Source organism: Ornithorhynchus anatinus, chromosome 9, assembly GCF_004115215.2.
Source record: "Ornithorhynchus anatinus isolate Pmale09 chromosome 9, mOrnAna1.pri.v4, whole genome shotgun sequence".
NCBI classification, from domain to species: Eukaryota; Metazoa; Chordata; class Mammalia; order Monotremata; family Ornithorhynchidae; genus Ornithorhynchus; species Ornithorhynchus anatinus.
Window position 1 is genome coordinate 12,192,325 of NC_041736.1, and position 27,090 is coordinate 12,219,414.

The window sequence follows — 27,090 nt, forward strand, 5'->3', positions numbered from 1 at the left end:
CCTTCTAGCCCAGTGCTTGGCATAGTAAGCACTTAAATACCATAATTATTATTATCATTATTAATAATGATACCATAATTATTATTATCATTATCATCATTATTAATAATAATTTGAAATACTAAAGGCTTTAGGGTTTTTTTCTTGTCTTTCCCATAAACTAAAAATTTTTCTAAAGTTGGAGTTTCCTGACTCTCTCACCCATCTTCTTGGCCTTGCTTCTCAGTTTCATCATCTTTTGAAGCAGAATAACGACGCCCTAATCAGAGCTATTACTCGACACAGCTCATAAAAAGCATGACAAGTCACCCTACACAAAGAGTGTTGAATGGGAAAAAGAAAGAATTTGGACTTTCTGGGCTCAGTGATTATGAAAACAGTCTAATTTGCACGAGATTCTCTGTAACATCTTATGCACTCTGGAGCTGCAGTTTTATTAGGACATTAAATACATTTTTGTTTCTAACCCATCTATATGACACAAGGGCAACAGAACTGTGCAGAATATTTTGCCATATCCTGCTGGAATTTTCTCAGACACCCTGTCCAATTCTTCAGTTCATTAATCATGGAGCCTGCGGAGCTCAAGAAGATGGAGGGTTTTCTATAAAGCCAAAGGTTCTTGAAGAATAGGACACAAACTGTGACCACCACGGCACTCTGGACAAGCACTGGAGGAGGAAAAAAAAAGACAAGAAGGCAGAAGATTGCTATCATTCCGGGGTCTGTCCATATGTGCAATAAGACTTGACAGCCTGTATTAGTGTCAGACTGGGCAATCAAGTCTATCGGGAAAACTAGGTGTTTGTTGAGTTGTTAAAAAAGAGAACAATTTTTAAAGCTCCCGCAAACTCGCTCCAGTAGGCTGCTTTTCTTTCGTTTCTCTTTGGCTCTTCTGCACTTCCCAGGAATATTCAATTTCTATCTGGAATTAATATGAAGCTAAGGAGAGAGTTTTTATTCCCCAGCTCCTGCATGCCCAGAAGAAAATGTCTCAAAAGAACTGTAAAAGTATCTTCAACTAGAGGAGTTTAACCGTGTTTGTGTACCTTATCCTAGGAGAATGATGGCAAACTTCCACATCTATTTTGTTCTCTTCTAGGTATTTAAAAAAAGTTCTTCAAGATGCCATCCTCCCACGTGAGCCAGTATTCTGACTCAGGAGGAGGGAGTGTAACTAACTCGAGTCACCGCTTTATGACCTTGGCTTTGGTGTAGTTTAACAGGAGGTAAATAAAGTTTGTGCATAAACAACGCAAGGAGTATCAGGCTGCTCAGTAAGGCAGACTACTTTGCTAAACCCAGAGGCATTTTGCAGGAAAGCTAACAAAGAGTCAACCCAGCGATAACTGTGGTCCCGAGTGACAATTTTCCAAAATTTCTCTCTACCTCCCTATTACTCCCCCTCCCTTGTTCAGAGAGAGGGGTGTTGAACTAAAGTCTCTCAAGGTGGTATTTGTACCAATCAGTTCTGAAGTCACCTGGCCTAGAAGTGAGGCTAGGAGAAGGTTAGGATGGCATCTCCAAGCCCAAGCAGCAGTGCTCGGTCTATAGGGACACTGGGAAAGAAGACTAGAAGCCCAGGTCTCAAACTGCTCCGGGATTGACTGAGGTTTCATCTTGATTCTTTGAAATCAGATGGAGCTCCTCCGGGACCCATTCAGAGCACCCAGAGCCAAACCACTCTCCAGGATCTTATTGTTTTGTTGTCTGTCTTCCCCCTTATAGACTCCAATCCCATTGTGGGCAGGGATTGTCTCTATTGCTGAACTGTACTTTTCAAGGGCAATGCTCTGCACACAGAAAGCGCTCAGTAAATACAATTGAATGAATGAATGAACGAATCCTAGAGAAGCCCTCTGGGTGGCTTCTGACTAATCCAGACTTCTTGGGTCTTGCTGCCACAGCTTTAAGGCTTGGTGCCCATACACTGCCCTGGTTTCCTTGGCAGTCACCAACTGGAAGTCCTCCAGGTCTTCCTCTCCACGAATTCCAGATCATCCTATAACCACTGGCCCTGATGGCAAGGATAAGCATCATTTTTCAGTAGAAAACTCAGGAAAACATGTATGGAGAAATCCTAATATGGAACATCAGCTAGCACTGATGCAAATTGCTTGGAGCAACCAAAGTTTATATTTTAGAGGCACACACTACCTCTGAGCTCACTTCAGAAACTTCACCATCAGCACTTTCTATTTTGATAGATTAAATGTCAAGCTTTTCTACCAGCAGACCTGCTATTCTAGTTCACTCCCACCCTGGATCACCTCGAGGAATCCCCAGGGTCCAGGAAAGTAAAGGGAAGCAAAGGGAAAGAGCCTGCAGCTATCAGTCCCCTGGGAACCAACTGCCAATCAAGTGCTCTCCTTGGGCAACTGAAGGTACTTATGGGTCTGCAGTCTCTGTTTTCCTCATTATCATCACCACCACCACCATCAGCATTCATTGAGCACCTACTGGGCATAGAACATCGTACTAAGTATTTGGGAATATAGAATGGAAACCTGAACGTAACCTTTTTTTAACACCTCAGGCTTAAATTAACCTTTTTTTCCTCCCTTAGGCTGAATTCCAACAAAATGGGCTGGTAGCAGCTATGGCTATGTAGTCAAAATGGCAGCACCGGGGTACATACAAGCTAATCAGGTTGGACAGAGTCCATAGCCCAGGTGGGACTCAGTTTTAATCCCCATTTAACAGTTGAGGTAACAAGCACAGAGAAGTTAAGTGATTTGCCTAAGGTCACACAGCAGACAAGAGGTGGAGCAGGGATTAGAACCTAGGCCCTTTGACTTCCAGGCCCTTGCTCTTTCCATTAGGCCACACTGCTTCTTGTTTGTGGAAGACGAATGGGCTAGACCTTCCCTACCTCACACTGATGAGTAGCCAGGCTACTTTAAACAGGTTCAGTACAGCTTTTCCAACATTCTAAATCACTCATCTGTGAGTTTCAGAATACACTATATTCCTCATTACCCAAGTTCATGTATTTTTACGTGATCAGAGGTGTGGGTCATTCAGCTAGTATGCCAAACTAAATTTCTTCTGGCAAAAAGTCATATTGAGATTACTAATACTGGCCGAAAATAGTTTTCAAGTATGAAATCACTATTTTAATAATTTAAATTATTTTAAAAGTTTTTTTCTATTCCCTTGTCTATTTCACCAAATAGTCCCTACTCTTTTTTCCATAATACACAAAGAGCACGACAAGCTAAATGGAGTTTTTCTATGGTCACGCTCCTAACCTCTGTGCCTTTTAAAAGTTGATAATGAGCATTCATCACATTAACGCTGGATTATTTTCGGACTTCAGTACAGACAAAAGTTCTCTGATATCAGATGTGCTTTGGGAAAGAGATCCGAAGCAAAGAAAAATAATGGATTCGTACAAGTTTCCCCACAACAACAACACAGATAATTATGTGTCAGGAGTATACCATTTTTCTGTGGGTGACTATTATCTGTCAGAGTACATTTCAACGCCTTGCTCCCACCTCTCCTCACAGGACAAGAGAGCATTTCAGTTAACTTTCCTTTATAAGTACACGATAAATTACTCTCTAAGAACTAGATACAACTAGATACTAGATCCCAAAGATACACAAAGTTGTTGTTCCTCTGAAACTTCAGAGTAGGCAGAGTAGGATGGAAGAGAAAGAGAGTGGGGAAGCCTCTTCTGGAGCAAGCATAAGATTGTTTCCCCTGGATATAGCTGCTCAACCTTCATAATGATAATAATAACAATAATAATATTTATCTGGGGTCAAATATTGTACTAAGCCAAGGGTAGATACAAGATAATCAAGTTGGACACAGTCCTTGTACTACTTAGGGTTTGCCATCCCTGTGGAAGAGAGAACAGATATTTGAACCCCATTTTCGAAATGAGGAAGCTGAAGCACAGTGAAGTTAAGTGAGTTACTTGAGGTCACTCAAAAGGTAGGTAACGGAGTCAGGATTAGAACTCAGGTCCCTTACTCCCAACACTGTGCTCTGTCCATTTGGCCACACTGTTTTCCATTCTTCTGGGTTTCTAGAGGGCACCAAGGACAAAAAGACTTTGTGGAGAGGGGAGAAATAAGGGTGAAAGCCTTTTTAACTTTGCTTATTTCCCTAAATAAATTTCTGTATAGCTTGGCATAAAATTATACAGATTTTTCTGGACCTCGAAGAGGAATAAGAATAACCCCTCCTCAACACCCTCCAATGGTTGTCCATCCAATTGTGCATCAAGCAGAAACTCCTCACCGATGGGTTTGAGTCACTCAAACAATTCTCTCCCCAGTCCTTCTTCTCACTTCTCTCCCACTACGACCCAGCCTGTCTACCTTGCTGCTCTAATAAACTAGTATTAAACCTTGTGCCTTGCTCTCTGACACCTTTCTTATGCCCTCTGCCTTCACATCAGACAGAGCCCTCCATTCCCATTTTCAAAGCCGTACTAAAATCATGTCTCCTCCAGGAAGTCTTCTCTGACTAATCTCTAATCTCCCCCACTACTCCTTTCCCTTTGGCATCATGATGCATTTGAGAACTGATCCCCTAAGCACTTAGGTACTCACCCCACCTCTGCCCTCGCAGTAGGCATTCAGTAAATCCTACTGAATGAAGTTGTGCATGGCAGCGTCCACAGACACACGTTGTGCTATCCTTACTTGCATGTTCCCCATCTAAGGTATTTATTCAGTAATTTATTGGGCTGTCACTGTCCTTATGCCTCTCGAGGCTCTGTTTTCAATGAAGCTCGAAGTCTCTCAAGAGTACATTCCTTGGTCCATGGGTGCTGTGGTGTCTGGCACTGATTTCAGCTTTGCATCCTTGACTTGATATCTGCCTGAGGCCTTTTCTCGAGAACCGTCGCCATGTTCCTGACTGCAACATACCAGGTCAGTCTGTTCTCTACTCTTGACTCCCAGCAGTTCCCACGCAGGCCACTTGGTTTGATACAGCAATTTGCCTTGGCCCGCAGCTTGTTTTTTACACTCCAAACCCCTGTGGGCATGTGAGCAGCAGGAGCTAGAGAGAGCAGGTGGTGCTCTGCCAAACCGCTAGCCTATAATCACTTTCTTTAGTTGGGCTTTCAGTCTCCACATCTTTGTTCCTGACCAAAGGCTTACCCCTAGTATATCGATTGATCAATCAATAGTATTTATTGTGTGCTGTGTGAAGAGCACCGTACTAAGAGCTCTGGAGAGTAGAAGTAGCATGGCAGTGTGGAAACAGCACGGGACTGGGAGTCAGATTGTGACTCCTGTCTCTGCCAAGTGTCTGCTGTGTGACCTTGGGCCAATTATCTGTAAAATGGGGATTAAATTTTACCCCCTCCTTCTTAGACTGTGCACTCCATGTATGGCAGGGACTATGTCCTACCTGCTAAACTTGTATCTACCACAGTACTTAGAACAATTCTTGGCATAAAACATATGCTTAACAAGTACCACTATTATTATTATTAGAATACAGTAGTTTGATGACACTATCTCTGCCCTCAAAGCACTTACTGAAGAAGGAGTTTAATAATAATGTTGGTATTTGTTAAGCGCTTACTATGTGCCGAGCACTGTTCTAAGCGCTGGGGTAGACATAGGGGAATCAGGTTGTCCCACGTGGGGCTCACAGTCTTAATCCCCATTTTACAGATGAGGGAACTGAGGCACAGAGAAGTTAAGTGACTTGCCCACAGTCACACAGCCGACAAGTGGCAGAGCTGGGATTCGAACTCATGAACCCTGACTCCAAAGCCTGTGCACTTTCCACTGAGCCACGCTGCTTCTCTATAATAATGTTGGTGTTTGTTAAGCGCTTACTATGTGCAGAGCACTGTTTTAAGCGCTGGGGTAGATACAGGGTGATCAGGTTGTCCCACGTGAGGCTCACAGTTAATCCCCATTTTACAGATGAGGGAACTGAGGCACGGAGAAGTGAAGTGACTTGCCCGCAGTCACACAGCTGACAAGTGGCCGAGCCGGGAGTCGAACTCATGGCCTCTGACTCTGAAGCCCAGGCTCTTTCCACTGAGCCACGCTGCTTCCCATTTACAATCTGGTAGATTAAAAGAGGCTCCCTCACACCTGTCATGGTAATAAATCACTTTTCCTGGGTCTCCCTTCCCCGCCCCTAGGCAGCTCAGTTGTCCCTCACTACAGTATTTTATCCAGCAACTATTTGAGTTTTCCATCTGGACCTAGATCCCCCTCCATTAATGTTGTTCGCAACAAGCATCAATCCATTCAGTGCTGAGAGACAGACTGCCTTTCAGCACTTTGGATCCTTTTTAGGTTTGAGAATGGTGACCCTGAAGAAACCACTAAGGAAGCCAAATCAAGATGAGTACATGGCTCAAGCCAACGACAACAGTGTACTTGATCCCTCCTCCCAATGACCTGCATTTTGTCCTCGCCGTCCCACACCGGCATCCAACTCATCAACTTAGAGTCTGTCTGGTCTTCTTGATTATTTCTCTAGCTGGTCAATTTGGGCATCCATGGCAGTGTGCTGCCTGAGTAAGTACCCTGGAACCACAGTGATTGGGTATTGGATTAAAGTGATCTTCTGAAATTCAGGAAATTCCTGCGATCAAGGGAATCCTTTAGTAGAGATGAAACCCTCTTTAGTTTAGACTCAGGCATTTCACTCTTTTCCTTGAGTCGGGCAGGAAATGGTCACATCTGAGAGCTACCTTTATCTGGGATGCTAATAGAGCTCCATTATATGATCCAGGTTTTTTCCATTCATTTGCTCAAAGATAAGCAGTGTGCTATTACTCTCTAGTGATGTCGTCTTAGGGGGCTATTTCTGGCCACCACTTGTGGGAATGACATTATGAGATGTCAGCATGTGTGAGCAGAGATAGTATGGCTTGTCATGTGCAGATAGGCCATATTCTGCTTTAAACTGCTGCCTTTTTCTTTTCTCACTGTCACAGTCTTACTTAACAAGCTGCGATTCTGTAGTTCATCACAAAGAGAACTGTCATCCCCAGACACATGGCCTGAACATCCTTTCATCCTCCATGCAGGTAGGATCTGTCATGTGACATCAAGCAGAACAGTAACTCCAGATGGACCTCACGGCCTTCACAGTCAAACAACAAAGGATTTTATTGGCAAGGATCCAGGCTTTACACCTTTGATTAGATTACAAAGATGAGAAAAACATATGTAGGCTTTTAAGCTCTGTACCTTGCTAGCAAGTCAAAAATAGCATTAAAAAGTAAATGGTGTAATCAGTGGCGTTTAAGTGATAATTATTTATCACGGTGTTATTGGGAGTAACAGATAATTCAATTAAGACTGACTTTGAAAGCTGCAAATTCTGCATCCAAATATAAAAGACAGAAGAACTTGGAAAGGAACAACTCTGAAGGCCCATTTCTGTGGTTTGAGGACACCTGATTGCTAGAGAAATGAATCCATCCTTGAAAACTGTTGGCAACCACTTTCCATTTGACACCGAGAGCTCTTTTTCTAGGACGTGACTTTTCCATCTATAAGGTCATGAAACAAAAGAACAGAGCTGGATTTCTAAGACGGGGCCTCCAGCGTTTCCCTGGGACACACTGAGCAGACAATTAAAGTGGGGGCTGAGGAGGAGGATTTGTCCTCAGTCAACAGGTCAGTATTTTCCTGGCAGAGGAATCTAGGCATATTCTGCTTACTTCAGCACACTATCTGGCCCTGAGACATATTATACTGCTCTATCCGGGATTCTGCAGATCATATTAAACTACTTTGGGAACATTAAAGTATAAATATTTCATGGGAGCGCTTATGGGCTTGAATTTAAAGCAAAATGCTTACACCCTCTCAGGCCTTCCTTCCTTCTGGTGATTTGTTATTTTCTGGTGTATTTCTTATCCTCGGATTCCAGACTTGTGTGCAACTTTTTCTCTTAGAGAGTGTTTGGGTAATTCCAAGTATGTTAAAGCTAGGAGCATTGGTGGCTATCGTCTAGATCCCGGGACAAAGTCTGAAGGAGAATATCAGTCAGTCGGTCAAGGGGAGCATCTTCTGGCAGGGTGAAATTGCCTGAGATTGGACAGAGAGTTCCCCTTTCACTGATGAGAACGCGCAGCAAGCCCCATAGCTCACGGTGGATTAAAGTCAAGCCTTTCCTCAGGGACAGAGTCAACACCTGCAGAGTAAGTGAATGATGAAGGTTCTCACTCTGCTGAAGGTGAGGGCTGAAGAAATGGAAGTAAAGTGGCCTAGTGGAAAGATTACAGGCCTGGGAGTCAAAAGGACCTGGAATTGAATGGCGGCTTCGGCACCTATCTGCTGTGTGACCTTGGGCAAGTCACTTCACTTCTCTGTGCCTCAGTTCACTCCTCTGTAAAATAGGAATTAAGACTGTGAGCCCCATGTGGGACATGGACTGTCTCCAACCTGATTAGCTTGTATTTTCCCCAGTGCTTAGTCCAGTGTCTGGCACAATAGTAAGTGCTTAACAAATACCCTACCACAAATCACGTGAATAAAGCTAGAAAAATCTAATTAAACACTGATGATTCAATAATCCAATGTCTGTTGATCAACATTTTCTTGCAGGCTTTAAAGAAGAACTGATTGTATATCGAAGTTAGGACCAAAAAGGGGGCATCGGTTTGAAAGAAATTGGAAGAGTAAACATTGTTCCAATCCTTGCTAAGGTTTTATTTTAATACTTAATTTTAAATTGTTTTATTTGTTCTTTATACTTTGTGGTCCACAGGTGTCTTGGGGAAATCTGCTGGGGTTTGAGGTAAGTGAAGCAGATGTAACTAGGTTATAAGGTATTCTGCTATAGCTTTTTCATGATGGTTTCTTAACTGATAAGTTGCATACTTTTATGCATATAGAGAGAGCTATAGAGAAAGGGAAGGGGAGAGAGAGAAGATATAGAGCATTAGGAGAGAGGGGAGAGAGGCAGAGAAAGAGAGAGAAGGAGAGAGAGAAGAGAGAAAGAATACTGAATGAACTACAAGACACGCAGAGAGAGGAAGAAAATGGTCAGATTTGTGATTGTTATACACGGCCTGTACCACTTTGAAATGCAGGCCCCCAGAACATGATGTTGTCAGAGCCTAAACAGATTTTGTGAGGAGTATTTTGGATGTTCAATTAATATCAGTCAACCAACAAGGAGATGAGGTAGGGATTTTACTTTTAATGAACAGACAACACAGGCTGTTCATTAAACTTTTGAATTTTTTTACTTATGGCACTTGTTTAAAGCTTATTATTACCAGGCACTTTACTGGGGTAGATACAGACTTAATCATATTGGACACAGTCCATGTCCCATATGGGGTTCACAATCTTATTCCCCATTTTACAGATGAGATAGCTGAGGCAGAGAAGTTAAGTGACTTGCCCAAGGTCACACAGCAGACAAGTGGCAGTCATCTGGTTAATTTACTAATAAATAATAGTTGCTGATGTTGCTCCATGCTTATAATGAATAATCTGGGCCCCAGTTGAAATTTCTGGTCTTGGTAAGCAGCATGACAAAGTGGATAGAGCACGGGCCTGGGATTTGGAAGGTCATGGGCTCTAATTCCAGTTTTGACACTTGTCTGCTGAGTGACCTTAGGTAAGTCACTTCAGTTCTCTGGTCCTCAGTTCCCTCATCTGGAAAATGGGGATGGAGCCACATGTGGGACAGGGACCGTGTCCAGTCCGATTGGCTTGTATCCACCCCAGCAGCACAGTACAGCAACAAAGTATTGTGGCTGGCACACTGTAAGTGCTCAAAAGATACTATTATTATTATTATTACTTAGTTTAGCTGACTAGAGAAGTCAAATGAACAGGATTACTACTGTCAAGGCTCCATCCCCCATTTCCCCACAGCCTCCATTTGAACTTTCTAAAGGGAACCGGTTCAAACTTGAACAAGTCCCTGTCTCACATGGGGCTCTCAGTATAAGTAAAAGGGAGAACAGATATTGAATCCCCATTTTACAGATGAGGAAACTGACGCAAAGGGAAGTTAAGTGACTTGCCCTAGGTCACACAGCACACAGGTGGCAAGGCCAAGATTATAATTCCCAGGCCGATGCTCTTTCCACTAGACCACACTGCTTCTCAAGTGGTAGTGGTAAATGGTTGCTTACATAAATAGCCACAAAGCATTCATTTTCTATCAGAAAGTGAAAAAATCATAACTGTTGGATAGTTAAAATAGCTGATACCCCAGCAATTTGACTATTAAATCTGAACATGGATTCCTGCGACAAGATCACAGAACCCACAGCCTTTGACTTTTGCAAAGACTTTTATTTTTATACGAAGACTTCACAAGAGCATCCTAGGAACTCTCTTAACAGAGGAGGTGAAAACACCAAATAGTTGCTTAAAAACTGCCCACAGCTAACAGGAAAAGAGCAAACCCCTAGGCTAGTCAGTCAAGTTACAGAAAGAAACCTCATTTTCTAAAGGTGAATAGCAGCTTTTATTAGGTTAAATGCTCAGATTTTTAAAACACAAAAAACCAAAGTTAACCAAGAATACTAGAGCCAGGGTTAAAACCTGGTATGCATTCATCAGTAGCCTAAAATTTGGAGCAAACACAATTAAATTTTTGCCAAATCCTATAATGACATTACATGGATAGTAGAGACTGATTTTTGTCTGACTCTTAATTGCACATAAGGCAGATATACACCTTACACCTCTGTGCCCCACCATTTCTGAACTGATGTACCAACTTGGCTAAACATACCTTTCATTCATATTAAAGACTGGAACCTACTCTCGGTGGGACTAACCCCTTCCCACTCCCCACCTCACAGCTTTTGCAGAAGCAACGTGGCTAGGGGATAGAGGGTGGGCCTGGGAGTCGGAAGGACCTGAGTTCTAATTCCAGCTCTGCCACTTGCCTGCTATGTGGGCTTGGTCAAGTCACTTCATTTCTCTGTGCCTCAGTTCCTTCACCTATAAAATGGAGGTTAAGACCCTGAGCCTTATGTGGAACAGGGACAACGTCCAACCTGATTACCTCACATCTACCCAAGTGCTTAAAAAATACCTTAAAAAAAGTCCAAAAAACAAAACCAAAGGAAAACAAAAGTTTTCCTAGTTGTGGGGTCCTGTGAGAAAACAATTCCCACATTATAGGAGTCTGGGTGTTATATATGAATTGTTTCAGTACTGGCATGCAATTTATTCTTGTTAGGCAAAGCATCTATCTTGGGGCTAGAATTAAAAGATCATTTACTTTCCCATACTATGTCATGCTTTTGTGTTATGCTTTTAATAAAAGCACCACGTTGAATCCCATCTTCTTGAAATTAAATGACATATTGGTTTTCTCTGCAGAAAGTAAACTGTGATATCCTTAACTGCCAATTTTTCATTTCCCTTCTTGAATTCAACTTACTATACTGAATCAAGCCAGGCTATAAAACAAGATCATAAAATAAATGGCAGAAAAACACCCCTTGGGAAACTATAAATAAAACTAGGTATTCCCAGCTCAACTCTTCCGGGTTAGACACCGCATCTTGTATTTCTTTTGTACCTGACTTTTGTTCTGATACGTTGTACTTTTAAAAATGAGAAATGGGAAGTTGGAAACAGAACTCACACATATGGTTTATGTAGGATGCTGGATGAAGAGAGGGAATTAAACAAGATGGACTTGGAAGTCTTCTTTTAGCCTTGGGATTCTAATCCATTTTAACAGAGGGTATCACAGAGAAGATTGTAATATTTGCGCTTGCAATAATAATTGCATTCATTAAACACTTACTGTGTGCAGAGCATTCTAACAAGAGTCAGGAAGAAGCATATAGGTGGGAATTAGATACTGATTCTACCCCTTGAGGGCCTTACAATCTATGTGCTTGTATATTGAAGACTGCAAGGCTTGAGATACTAGCCAAGTAGCCTCTCTGATATAGATAAAATGACGGGCAAGTTTCAAATCGACCTAATAAGTCAATTTGTGTCGGCTTTGAACTATGCATGAAACGGCGCAGCATCAATCTGGTGTGAGGGCCATTCAACTCAATCAGTCAATCAATCAATCAATTTAAAATGAGCAAGAGTTGGATTTAACATTTGCCTCTGGGGTTACGAGAGCCACGGCACTTTGCTTCTCCCTCCAAAGGTAAGTCATGGATCTCACAAGAGAAAGCATTCTGGGAGTTGATCTGGGAGCAGAGGGAGATAAACGAAAGAGAGAGACAGGGAGATGGAGATACAGAAAGGTAGGAAGAAGAGGGAGAGAAGGGTAGGTGGACGGGAAGTAAGGGATAGTCAGAAAGAGATTCATTAGTATTTTGGTCACTTACTGTGTGCAAAGCATTGTACCGAGTACTTGGGGAAGTATGATACAATAGAATTGGTAGACACAATCCCTGCTCACAATATTCTAGACTGTGAGCCCCTTGTGGACAGGGTTCGCCTCTCTTTGTTGCTGAATTGCACTTTCTAAATGCTTAGTACAGTATTCTGCACATAGTAAGCGCTCAATAAATACGATTGAATGAATGAAGAAGCTAATGGGAAAACCTCTGAAGAAAGATGGGAAGAGAGCATAAGGAGATATAAGAAGAGAAACCACCTCACAGTGGGCCCATTAGCCCAATATCAGTGAAGGATCCTTGGAGGAACAGTATGCTAGTAACTTTTCTTATAGCTATTCTAGAACCCTGCTATTTGTCCAGTGGAAAGAACACTGCTCTGGGAATCAGGAGAGCTGGGTTGAAAACTCAGTGCTGTCTGCTGGGGCAAAATGATCAGCAGTGAAGATTTCTGAACAAGAACTGTCTAGGGAATTTTCACAAGGCCCATCAGGTATCCTGAAAATCAGCCGGCAAATGTGGGAAGGAAAGATCACAGCACCAGAGGAGTTAACTACCCTGACAATTGCCTAATTATCTGCCGCACGATGACACATAGTCAGTACTCTGCTTTGGTCATATCCTCAGTAATGGGGCCTGCATGAAAAATCCATTCGTGTGCAGTTCACACTATACTGTGCCCCTCCACCTGCCTATTTACTCACTTCACGTACTGCCCCAGCGGGGATGAGCCCGTTGTGGGCAGGGAATGGGTCTGTTTGTTGTTGTACTTTGCTCTCCGGAGGGCTTAGTACAGTGCTTTGCAAACAGTAAGTGCTCAATAAATATGACTGAATGAATGACTGTATGAGAGAATATAAGTGGTGCTCTACAAACCCTTATCACTATAGCACTATAAATCAATTTCTTCAAATTTCCAGCCCAAGTCTCAGGCCCAAAACTTGTTCATTGTCCCGATAATAATAATAATAATAATAATGATGACATTCAAGTGCTTACTATGTGCAAAGTACTGTTCTAAGCGCTGGGGGGTGGGGGAGGAGGAGGAATACAAGGTGATCAGATTGTCCCATGGGGGCTCACAGTCTTAATCCCCACTTTACAGATGAGGTAACTGAGGCCCAGAGAAGTTAAGTAACTTGCCCAAAGTCACATAGCTGACAAGTGGCAGAGCCTGCATTAGAACCCAATACCTCTGTCTCCCAAGCCCGGGCTCTTTCCACTGAGCCACGCTGCTTCTCGATGGTTCCATCATCATCCACCCTCCATGTTGGGAATGTACCATCCAACATTCCTAACTTTCCCCTATAATAACCCATCGAACACGAAATCAGAAAAAGAACAGGGAGAAAGAAGTACGTTCATCTATCTAGTCTGGGCAGCTCTGCTAAAAAGCGATATAATTAGATTTTATCTGTCAGGTGATCATTATGTAAATCTGTCTCTGTCTCTATTCTTAGGTTTCCTTATGGATAGCGTTTAATGGGAAGACTAGATTTTAATGGGAAAGGTGCTAAATAATAGAAGACTGTTTGGGTATCTGGTGATAAAATTAGCCCTTGAGATATGTTTCTTTGAATGATGATATAGTTTCACTTGAAGCTTTTGGCCCACCACAGTGTGCAAAATAAGGGACAGGGTTGGAAAAAGGCAATGGTATGACTGCATCTGTATCCACCTCCCAGTGGGAGTCCCTTATCCTTATCCTTTAAACCCATTTTTCACACTTTAAAGATCATAAAAGGTAGGCAGCCATCATTCATCTGGCTACCATTTGGGTGAAATTTCCTGAACATTGTGGAGCTGTCACCACCATTTCCAACTTTGAGAAAGTGGAAGATTAGACAGCAAGTAACTCCCATTGCAAGTGACTATTCTCCTTTGCCGGTGACCTCTCAGCCACAGCCTTCTGAACTGGCTATTGAAGAATTTTGTCAACTGCAAACTCCTGGAATGACAATATGGCTTCCAACACAATGTGGCTCAACTGGGAAGGTCGGGGTAACATTCAAGAAAAGGGAGCAGGGGCAACATGCTACACTTTTCCCGAGACTTTACAAAGACCCTTGACAACATCATTATCTGGGTTGTGGCAAATAATCAATTAGGGTTGCCTTAAAAGTTCATCAAGATTCTGAGATTGTTCCAAGATGGGCAAGGCTGGCCATATAAGGGCCATTCAAGAACCGTTCCCCAGCATCCCCCATTCGTCCACTCCACTGTATATATCTTTATAACCCTATTTATTTTGTTTATTTTGTTTAATGAGATGTACATCACCCTGATTCTATTTAGTTGCCATTGTTTTTTATGAGATGTTCTTCCCCTTGACTCTATTTATTGCCATTGCTTTTGTCTGCCTGTCTCCCCCGATTAGACTGTAAGCCCGTCAAAGGGCAGGGACTGTCTCTATCTGTTGCCGACTTGTACATTCCAAGTGCTTAGTACAGTGCTCTGCACATAGTAAGCGCTCAATAAATACTAATGAATAAATGAATGAAAGGTAGGACTGGGTAGGCATTGTGGGCCGGTTCAGTGTAGTGTACTTGGACATGCCAGGGGATCAACACGCTATTCAATCAGATGCTCCAGAAAGGACTGTCTACTTTTCAGACTAGAGATGCAGTGTGGCCTAGTGGGAAGAGCATGGGCCTTGGAGTCGGAGGACCTGGGTTCTCATCCCACCTTCATAACTTGTCTGCTTATCTGTTTGACCTCTGTGACTCAGTTATCTCATCTGTAAAACGGGGATTAAGACAGTGAGCCCCATGTGGGACATGGACTGTGTCCAACCTGATCATCTTGTATCTATTCCAGAGCTTGGCACATAGTGAGCACTTGAGAAGCAGCGTGGTTTAGTGGAAAGAGCATGGGTTTGGGAGTCAGAGGTCATCGGTTCTAATCTCAGCTGTGCCGCTTGTCAGCTCTGTGATCTTGGGTTAGTCATGTAACTTCTCTGGGCCTCAGTTACCTTATCTGTAAAATGGGGATGAAGACTGTGAGCCCTACGTGGACAACCTGATACCTTGTATCTACCCCAGCTCTTAGAACAGTGCTTGACACATAGTAAGCACTTAACAAATACCAACATTATTATTATAAACAAATACCATTACAAAACCACAAAAGAGGACCTTGGTTCTAATTCCAGGGCTGCCATTTACCTGCTGTGTGGCCTTGGACAAGTCAATTAACTAAGAAGCCTTATCTGTGAAATGGGATTAAATACCTGTTCTCCCTCCTACTTAGACTTTGAGTCCCATGTAGGCCAGGGAAGCATTCAAACTGATTAACTTGTATCTACCCCGGGGCTTAGTACAGTGTTTGGGACCTAGTAAACTCTTTACAAATATCACAATTTATTGTTATTATTATTATTATTATTTTTATTATTATCATTTCTTTTATCTCATTTCAGCTCATCATGCAGGTGCTGTTTGTATGCAGTCAGGAAAGGAGGAGCTCTTGAGAGAATTGGGAGGCAAATGAGCAGAGCAGGGGATGAGTAAACTGATATGTTCTGAACAGTAAGTGGGAATGTGTCTTCAGTCCTTTGAGAGTGGGAGCCATTAGGGAGGCCCTATGGACTCAAGACAACAGGCCTCAAATAACCCACAACAGCCCTGAACAGGCTATATCATCCAACCGTAAAGTATACTCATTACTCGTACATCATTAGCTAACTAGGTGCCTTCGTTCATGAAAGAGCCAGCATAATACAAAGCATATGAAATGAGTATATCCAAAGGTAAAAGGCAAATCTGTCCTTAAATCAACCTGCAGCAGAAACCTGTTGACTTACGTGTCCTTCCAGCCAGTCTGTTGCGAGCAGACATTTCTGAAGAAAGAAATACTTCTTCACTATTTTGTTCTGGCATTTTTCTTCTGGTCTCACCAGGCTCGTGATGAGCTAGAAAAAACAACAATTAGAAAACAACTGGCATTTGCAAGAACAATGCCTATTTAGAAAGAAAGGGAAAGCCTGTTCAGAGAAAATTGGTTCTTTTCCCATTTGTTCCCCTGGAATCACTGTATTTTTCAAAATGTCTTGATTAGAGGCATATTGTCCCTTTTAATATCTTCTGACACTTTAATAACCTTATTATCAAATAGTAACATAGTATTATTAGTGGTGCTGCAGCCAGTCTATAGAGAGAGAATATGATTTAACTTGTATGCTTGTCAAAAATTTATCTGGTCCTCGATACATAATTCAGAGGTTTCCTCAGCCTTGCTTCTGGGGGTAAAGATAGCACCGCAGGTGCCATTGATTGACTTGGCTATTATCTTCAACTTTTCCTGTCAGAGGTTCTTCTGTGGAAAATCGTACCATTGAATACATTAAATAATGAAAATACTTTTAAATGTTCACAGATTCATTCAAGCTTAAACCAATTTGAGCCTCATGTGAGAAATAAAATTCCTGGGTCTCCACAAGTCCATGCTGTCTCCTGCAAATGCCTCTTAAAATGGCTGCTTCTGCACAAGTGAGCCTAATGGCAGGCTAAAATAATCCCACAGTGTCAAATTTTGTCTCCGTGGTGCTGTCAACATTGACTTGTTAAACCAGCCTGGGGAGATTTGCTACTAGGATTTCAGCATGGTAGGATAACATTAGCTTAAGCTTGTGGAAATAGCATCTTTCCCATATGAAACTGTGTCCTCAGTCCAGGATTGCGAACAGGGGCTTCTCGGGAGATCTGGGGAACTGCATTCCCCACCCAGTTTATCCAACAAGCCTGTCTGTGAGGCCACCCAGGTCGGAAGGAGGGTGAAGTGGTCAGGACTGGGGGTGAGTGAGGTGGGATTCCTCTCGGCCAATCTGACAGACGAGTAGGTAACAGATTTGTTGGGTTGGGGTGAGAAGTGAGAATAGGTGATGAATATGATAAAGCATTAATCTTGCCTTCACGGTTAAAGTTATTACATACATTCTTGGCAGATTCTGGTGCCAAGCCATCTTTCTACTGGAAAATTATCCCAAAGAGATATGCTTCCCCCAGGCAAAACATTAGCCTCTGTATCTATCAAGGTGCCTGGTAAATATGAACACATTTTGTTGGGGGACATTTGATGGGTTCTAGTTTGGGAAAAATTCCAGCTTAATATTTACATTTTAGGCTATTCTCAATCATTGAGTGACCAACTCTGTAGTAATTGCTTAGAAGTGTAAATATTGACAGGATAATCAGGTCTAGCCAAATCAAAGCGGAGACCAGAGCAATTTTCTGGTAAAAATGAGCCATGGAGACAACTCAGTCAGATAATTAGGATCAAATGGGACTACTGTATCGATAGGTGCTGTACTAAAAGAGCTGTTTTTGATTCTTAATGATTGCTTGCACAGCCTAAAACCAAGAGGAATTTGCTCAACTTTTCAATTCACTCTTTCAGGTAGCATTGTGGTTTTGGGAATAAGAATAAAGCTCTCCCTGCTAAACTCACTGGTCAACCTATTCAACCCAGCCCTTTGTCTGCCCAGTTACTGTTAAAAAATCTTAGAAATACCACAACCATAACTACTAAATCAAGCTGCATTTACTTACATAGTATTTATATTCATGTCTTTCTCCCATTCTAGACTGTAAGCTCCCTTTGGGTAGGTCCAAACACTTGGTACATTACTCAGCACTAGTAAGCACACCAAAAATACCACTGATTGATTGATTGATAATAGATCCTGCTCTCTCATGTGGCAAGCATTTACATCACCAGTCTCAAAACTGGTGTTGGAAGGTTTTCCCATTTCACGAAAGAAGGAAACATGATAGAATCCTAGTTGCAGAAGTCACCGAATTCTCCTCCCAGGACTGCTCCTACCCCATCCCACATAGATTGTGTACAGAGTAACTTTTAAGCTTTACCCAGTTTAAGTAACAATGAGAACACCCGACCTAGTGTTGGGTCCCGCAGTTGGCCCAGTGCATCATAATTAGGAAATTCCAGGTGGCCTTTGCAACAAAGTAACATTGCATCCAGCATGATTCATAATTCTTTTCCCAACTCCTTCCTGTCCCAGTTGGTCATGACTTGAATTTTCTTTTTGGAATCTTTTTAGTGAATCCACCATCATCTCCCTGGCTCCCCTATTCTAAAAGCAATATAGGCATATATTTAGTGAGAAAATGACAAAACGGAATTTCCTGAATATGGCTTTTATTCCTGTGGGTCTTTTAAGACCTGGGAAACTTGAAAAAAAGCTCCCTTGCACTCACTGGGTGTTCAAGAAATATCTTTACTACTATAACTCAAGAAGGTTCAAACCCTTTTATAAAATTGGAAGAGCCAATTCATGTACACTGTTAATCATATACAAGCTAGGACCCATTAACACATTTTATGACTTCATCACTATTAAACCAACAATAATCAATCAATGAATAGTATTTATTGAATGTTTACTCTGTGCTTAGCACTTAACTAAGTGCTTGAAAAGGGCAACAAAATATGGAGAAGCAACATAGCCTAGTGGAAAGAACATGGGCCCGGGAGTCAGAAGACCTTGTTCTAATCCTGGCCCCACCACTTGTCGGCTATGGGATCTTGGGCAACTCACTTAACTTCTCTCTGTCTCAGTTCCCTCACCTGCAAACCGAGAATTCAATACCTGTTCTCCCTCCTATTTAGATTGTGAGGCCCACATGGTCCTTGATTATCTTGTATTTACCCCTGCATTTAGTTCAGCATTTGTCACATAGTAAGCACTTAATAAACATTACTTTTATTATTACTACTATTATTATTTTGGGAAGCAGCATGGTGCAGTGGATAGAGCATGGGCCTGGGAGTCAGAAGGTCATGGATTCTAATCCAAGCTCTGTTACTTGTCTGCTGTGTGACCTTGGGTAAATCACTTGACTTTTCTGTGCCTCAGGTACCTCATCTGTAAAATGGGGATTAAGAGTGTGAGCCCCACATGGGACGGGTACTGAGTCCTACCTGATTTTCTTGTATCCACTCTAGCACTTAGTACAGTGCCTGGCACAGAGTAAGCACTTAACGAATACCATTATTATTATTATTGTTATTATCATTAATTGGAAGATTCAGAGCTTACAGTCTTCATGGGGAGAATAACATTGTCCATAAACCCATAGATCTAAACACATGTTTTCTGAGGAGGATTACAAATACAAGCTCAGGTAACTAGAGATACCTTTCTTACCTGCTGTGAGATAAGGTTGATCTAGTTGCAAATAATTTTCCATTGGAACATTAACAAGAACAATTTATGAAGGGCTCAACTGAAAAATTGAAAGTCTAGGATGCCAGGGAAATGATAAACAATATTTTTTTAAACACACCAAACTGGGAAAGATGCCTAGAAAACTAGTCAAAGCCACACATTAAAGAGGGGAAAATATGTTGGCAGAACCACTGAAGAAAACTTAAAATAGCCTATTGGTTTGGTATACAGCAAATAGAAGAGCATAAAAAGTTCACCGCCTACAAGGTGTAGTCCTCCAAATGTCCCAGCTTCTGTATAAACTATTCAGCCAAAGCTCTGCTCTGATTCAGGGGCTTCCGATACTGGCTTAATATTTAGGCATCATTTAAATTGATTCAACAAAGTTCCAATCCTGAACTTCACCTTGCAGTTAGGTTTTAGAGGTATAAAATGGCTGGGAATAAATTTGCATTAAATATTAAATAGGGTTAGGACATATTTCAGGTAATCAGTCTGCAGTATTTGAGTATCTACTATATACAGAGTGCTGTACACAGCACTTAGGGGACTATAATAGCATTAATGAACATATTCTTTGCTCTCAAGGAGCCCATGAGCAAGTATAGGAGAGAGAAACTAAGATAAATCACAAATAGGAGGAAGTATTCAAGTATATAAGATATGTTAAAGGAAGTAGAGTATTTAGAAGCTTGGGTGAATGCAGATTACATGGCATTTGCGTGATAAAAACTAATTCGATTTAGAGTTAGTAAGGAAAGACCTCTTGAAGGAGATGAGATTTCAGAAGGACTGTGAAGATGGGGAGGGTGTGAACAAGTCAGTGGGGGAAGAGGAAAATGAGAAACAGGGAATAGGTTAGGTTGAGAGAAATGAAGACTGAGCTGGGTTGGAGGGGAAGAATAGAGTGGTTAAGCAGGAGGGAGATTGCTTATTATATCTTAGAGTCAATTGTCAGAAATTTCTGTTTGATAGGGAGAAGAATGGGCAACTGTTTCAGGAGTTTTTGAGGAGTGGGGAGCCATATACGGAACAACGTTTTAGAGAAATAATCTGAACAGCAGATTCAAGTATGGAATAGGCCGGAAAGGCTGGAGGCAGGAAGATCTGTGAGAAGGATGATGCAGTAATCAAGCTGGGATTTTGACAAGTGCCTGGAGCAGCATGTTGGAAAATTGGATAGAGAGGAAGGGGTGGATCCTGGAAATGTTGTGGAAGGAAATCCAACTGAATTAGGTGACAGACAGAATATGGTGGTTGAAAGAGAGAGAGAAATAAAGGATAATGCCAAGACTGCAGATTTAAGGGAGGAGGATTGAAGTGTTGTCAACTGTGTTAAGAAAGTTAGGTGAAGGGAAAGATTTGGGAGGGCAGATGAGGAGCTCAGTTTTGGACATGTTGAGCTCGAGGTGCTAATGGGGTCAACCATGTGACAATATATGGAGGCAAGAGGAAATCCAAGATCATAGCCAAAGTAAAGATTAGTAAAGTAGATTTGGAAATCATTCTTGAACATGTGGAAGTTGAAGCCATGGGAGCAAGTCAGCTTCCTAAGGGAGTGAGCGTAAACTGAGAAGAGAAGGCTCCATAACAGAGCCTTTCAGTGACATCCAAGATTAGAGTGTGGAAGGCAGAAGAAGAGCTGGCAAAAGAGACCGAGATAGAGGAGACCCAGAAGACAACTATGTCAGTGAACCAAACATAGATAATGTTTCCAGGAGAAGGTCATGGTCTATACGTTGAAGGCAACCAAAAGGTCAAGTAGAATTTGAATGGAATAGAGACCATTATATTTGACTAGGCGGTCATTGGTGACAATGGGGAAAGCAGTCTCAGTGGACTGAAGTGGACAGATATTGGATTGCAACAGAGGGTCAAAAACTATGTTGGAGAGAAAGTGGAGGCAGCGAGTATCTATGACCCCCTTAAGGAATATGAACAGATTAGTAGGAGGGAGAAGGGGTGATAGTTGGATGGTACAGTAGGATCCAGAGAAGGTTTTTGTAGGATAGGGGAGACTTGGGCATTTTAGTAGGAAGAGAGGAAAGAGCAATATGAGAGTTGAAGATAGTGATCCAGGAGGGCAGAAGAGTGGGGCAAGGTAAGAAGAGGTGGGGGCACAGATCATGGGGTAGATTTTGAAGGCAACAGATTAGTAACATGAAGCTTAGTACAGTGGTCTGCACACAATAAGCACTCAGTAAATGTGATTGAATGAATGAATGAAGCTAATGTGATTTTGGGGACAGAGATTCTCCTGTTTGGCCAATTCCCCAAAGCAGATCGCTGTAGACGTATCTACACAAAGTGATTTTTCCCTTTCTCAAGTCTTTGAAGGCTCAGTTCCGGTGTTGCTTTCAAAGGGGTGGGCTGGGGGGAGGAAGTGGGTAAATCGGGGTCCTGCCTGAGTCTTTCATGGTGATTTGCAGGCAGCAGGAGATAAGCTTCCAGGATAGTGTTCCTGGGGTCTTCTTGGTAGTACCAGGGTTTAGCCACCCTCTTGATACCACCTACTTACCTCAATTTTCCTGGAGCTGGAAACCTGGGGGCCTGACTGCACATTTTGCCGTACACCCTCCGTGCTCCTTGGAAGGAAGAACTACATGAATTTTTCACGGGGCTTCATGGGGAAGCAAGAGAAAAGCTTCCTAGAAGGTTCTCCTCAGTGTCCCCTGGGTGGGAGAATATTTTTTTACTTCTCCTCCATTGGTTTGCGGTTCGTAGTCAGACTTAAAAAGGTATTCAAACTCTGTCAGTCTCTCTCCCCTTCCATCCCAAACTCCAGTAATCACATCCAAACTGGTCCCCTTCATCCCTGCCCCTCACAGTTCCCAATACCCCAGAGTTTTTGATTTTGCTACGGAAAGTGCACGGCACCGTGAAACTCCGTTGCCATACTGCTGGCCTGAGATCAAGATACAGTGAGTGCTGAACGTCCGGCTATTACCACCTTCCGGATTCTGATGCCCAGGAATTTCATCACTGGCACAGAAGATTCAACAGGAAGATTTTTCACCAATCAGATCCTATCATAGAAGGGGGTCAAGAGTGGGGTGTAAGGGGAGGATCACAAATCGATGTTTTAATTGGAGGAAATTAAACAATGGAGATTTATCAGTAGCCTTTCTTATTTGAGGGAGTCATAGATTAGCAAGATGCTCCTCTATAGTGTATCAAGTAGATCCTTAGACAGACAATCAAAAAGCCTGAGAGGGTGGATGTAGGAAGGATGGAAATTGGGAAGGTGAGGGGGATACTTTGGGGAACTTATGCTTAGTGGTTTCAATTTTGTCACCAAAATAGTTGGCAAGGTCATCAGAGGCAAGGGACCACTGGGGGCTTTGGGAGAGATTTGGAATACTCAGTATAATTAATGAGCATGAGAGTTGATGAGAAGGAGAATTAAGGTTGCTAAATGGAAAAGAGGGAAGAGTTTTAGTAAATTGAGAAGAGTTTGAAGGCTGGGTTGAGGACGTGGTCTTGTTCATCGAGAGTGAAGGTTAAATAAGGGGTCAAGTGGGGCATGATGGCTTGGTATAAGAGAAGGGGGTCTAAAGATTGAAGATCAACCAAGTAGTACTTTGTCTCTATGACAGAGTGATTACAATGTTTGGGATTGGCAGCATTTTTCTTACTAAACTAATATTGTTTTGAACAAGATAATTTTTCAAATGTATCTAGAAATCTCAGGCAGCAAAGAAAAATATATGCAAAATAATTCATCTTCGGGGGCCCACAGACAGACAAGTCACAGCAATTCCTACCACAGAGAAGCCCTGAGAAACAGCAATTAGAAGATGGCTCTATAATGAAAATAATGAGTGGTTTAGATAAAAGAGAACATTTAATTGTGAATAATTAGATTACTATGGGATAGAAGTTCTTCAAGTGACACCAAGAGCTTTGTTTTTTTCAGTTGTTTCTTCCACTCAGAGTTTGTTGTCTATTAAAGTTGTGCTGGGCAGTTTATCTGGCTAATCAGTGAACAACAATGCCTATTCATCCTCTTGCCAGATTTCTCTTTTACCCTTCCCACACCCTGTTCTGTAAAGTCAAATTGATCCAATCTTTTAAAGATGCAGGGAGAAGAGAGAAAGACTATCTGGAATTATTGTTCTGGCTTTTTTTTTTTGCTGGGCATTAGCACTGGACTAATATTTGTAATTTATTTCTATCTGTAATTAATTTATATTAATGTCTGCCTCCCACTCTAGACTGTAAGTTCACTGTGGGCAGGGACCAAATCTACCCAAATTGTGATATTATTGTATTCTCTCCCAAGCCCTTAGTATGGGACTCTGTACACAATAAAAGCTCAATAAATATCTTTGATCAATTGATTGAATGGGCTAGGATAATCCCACCAGGAAACCACCCAACATCAATGAATGAGGGCTGGGGGTGGGGGAAAAGGAGTGTGAGGAACAGGATCTCCTCAATTCTACTTTCCACTCAAACATTTCTGCCTGCTCTGGCTGACCAGGGCTTTCCCAGCAGCTCTATCTCCCAACTCATTCCCAGTGACCTCGGTCACTGCCCAGATGTGCCGCCTTGCCTATTGGGATTTTCCCACCGTCAATCAATCGATAGTATTTATTGAGCACTTACTATGTGCAGGCCACCTTTTAACTGCTTCTGGTGCTAACCTTCTCACGGTGCCTCGTTCTCACCTGTCCCGCCATCGACCTCTCGCCTAGAATGCCCTCCCTCCTCAAATACGCTAAACAATCACACTTACCCCCTTCAAAGCATTATTGAAGGCTCATCTCCTCCAAGAGATCTTCCCAGACTAAGCCTCCTTTTCCTCAGATCCCCTTCCCCTCCCCATCGCCCCGGCTCACTCCTTTTGCTTCTATGAGAAGCAGCGTGGCTCAGTGGAAAGAGCCTGGGCTTGGGAATCAGAATTCATGGGTTTAAATCCTGGCTCTGCCACTTGTCAGCTGTGTGACTGTGGGCAAGTCACTTAACTTCTCTGTGTCTCAGTTCCCTCATCTGTAAAATGGGGATCAACTGTGAGTCTCATGTGGGACAACCTTATTACCCTGTATCTACCCCAGCGCTTAGAACAGTGCTCTGCACATAGTAAGCGCTTAACAGATACCAACATTATTATTATTATTATTACCCCTGCGCCCCACAGCACTTGTGTAATATGTACATATCTATAATTCTATTTATATTAATGCCTGTTTACTTCAGATGTGTATATATCTATAATTCCGTTTATTTATATTGCCTGTTTACTTGTTTTGATGTCTGTCCCCCCACTTCTACACTGTTATCCCGCTGGGGGCAGGGATTGTCTCTATTGTTGAATTATACTTCCCAAGTGCTCAGTACAGTGCTCTCCACACACTAAGTGCTTAATATATATGATGAATGAATGAATGAATGCTTGGGAAGGTACAACAACAGAATTAGCAGTCATTTCCAATCCCAGGGAACCAGTCCAGACCGGCTGGAAATTCTAGGTTAAACTGCCATATTCATTCAGTAGTATTTATTGAGCGCTTACTATGTGCAGAGCACTGTACTAAGTGCTTGGAATGAACAAGTCAGCAACAGATAGAGACAGTCCCTGCCGTTTGACGGGCTTACAGTCTATAGCTACCAGCCAGCAGTCTTCACTCAACCAAGTTAAAAATCACTGTATCTTGTTTACAATTCCCCCCATCCTTTACCCAATGTCCACCCCTTTCTCCCTAGTGGAGCCTCCTCGCCACTTCAATCGAATGGTGGCATTTATGGAGCAGTCATGGTGTACAGAGCACTTTTTAAATCCAACAAGCCATAATCCTCCCCAACATCAAAATCCCCTAATAAGCCACTTCTTCTAAGGAAAGTTTCTCAAACCAAATTCGAAGTCCTCCACACAGTCACCTTAGCATTTGTGTTAAGTATTGATTTTTTTTCAATTTATTATCAGTGTATTCATTTGAATATTATTATGAATTTTTCTACCATCCCTTTTAATTAAATTGTTTTTATCTATTTAATTCCTTACATTTGGCTTTTTATTTTGTTACTACACTCTTTCCTATTACTCGTTCAATTAACAATGCATAATCTCTTGCTCTTCCCTTTTAGGTAGGAAGCTTCTTGAAGGCAGAGACTGTGTCTCTCGCTTCTAGTCGATATCTTCCAGTGCTTTTTACATAATTTGGCTCAGTAAAATGGTGTGGTTGATGTAGCTGTGAGTTGGATTCTTCCCTCTGCCTAGTCATTCCCAATAAGAAGTTAGAGGCTGAGAAAAGCAGCCCATTCACTGGTTCAGGAACTAGCACACTTAATGTGCTCCTGATCACTGAGGAGATTGAAAATACACTTCAGAAATGGCTTAGGTTCAGTACACTAGTTCCACCCCCATGTGACACAGAATCCATCTTCTGATTTAGCCTGTCAGTGGGTATATTCAGTTCTCCATTGACATGGACAGGGGTTGAGAACTTGCAAAACACCATATTAAGGAAGGCCTGCACTGTAGTACCCATCTCTTCTGACTGTGGACACATGCTATATGTAATCACATCATGGTGGGATGTTTCCAAATACTCCCTAACGTGCTAAGGCAGGAGTGACTTTAGGCGACTACTATGCTCAAAGTTCTCCACCAGTGTGCCCCAAACCCTGGGTTACTTAGAGGCAGTTTGGGGGGCATGGTCATTACGAGGAACAATGTGGAAAGAGCCTGGGCTTCGGAGTTCAGAGGTCATGAATTCGACTCTCTGCTCTGCCACTTGTCAGCTGTGTGACTATGGGCAAGTCACTTAACTTCTCTGTGCCTCAGTTACCTCATCTGTAAAATGGGGATTAACTGTGAGCCTCATTTAGGACAACCTGATTGCCCTGTATCTCCCCCAGCATTTAGAACAGTGCTCTGCACATAGTAAGCGCTTAACAAATACTAACATTATTATTATTATTTTTAAAATAATGAAAACTCAAGGACAGCCACAGGTGATAGGAGTGATATCCTGGTGTATCCTGGGATATCAGAGATCAAAGAATGGTTTTCTTTTGTCACTCATTTGAGCTGCTACTCTGTTCTTTGACCATGGGAGGGACATCTTGGCTCAAGTGACCATTGGTATGGATTATGATCCACTGGAAATGTACATGGGGTGGCGTCAGTGGATAGGAAGTTCCTTAAGGGCAGGGATCAGGCCTACCAACTCTTCTGTACTGTACTCTCCCACGAGCTTAGTACAGTTTCTTAGAACACTGTAAGCACTCCCTAAATGTCACTGTTCAATTGATTAAGTTATAGGAGGAAAAGAAATACAATATTGAGTCGGGAGGAGAATTCCAGGTAAGACCTGGAGGCAGCAAAGGTACAGTTTCGAAAAAAGGTTAAAACAACTTCTGATCTAGATCACTTCTGGTCTAGAGAGGGCACTTATTTCATCCTATTAAAAAGATCTTCAGTAAAGAAAATTGAAATCATTTGCCTTTGGAAGCCTGCTTCAGTTTGATCAGGCTTACAGTCAAGTTTTTCCTTAGCAAAACTTAGCATTGAAACTAGCAAGAAAATCTTAAATCGACTAATGTAATATCTCTTTAATGCATTGAAAGCAAACACAGGATCACTCCACTGCACAAATCTTCCCATCCC

The 27,090-nt window shown here is 42.2% G+C and overlaps 1 long non-coding RNA gene across 1 annotated transcript in view; it reads right to left on the bottom strand.

Moving 5' to 3' along the window:
* Positions 1-396: 396 nt before the first annotated feature.
* LOC114814156 overlaps positions 397-27,090 on the bottom strand; it is a 43,929-nt gene continuing 17,235 nt past the window's right edge. The window contains exons 2-3 of the long non-coding RNA XR_003761897.2: positions 16,095-16,202; positions 397-671 (exon numbers count right to left, since the gene is read on the bottom strand). This is a non-coding gene — a long non-coding RNA (uncharacterized LOC114814156). The remainder of the gene's footprint in view (positions 672-16,094; positions 16,203-27,090) is intronic.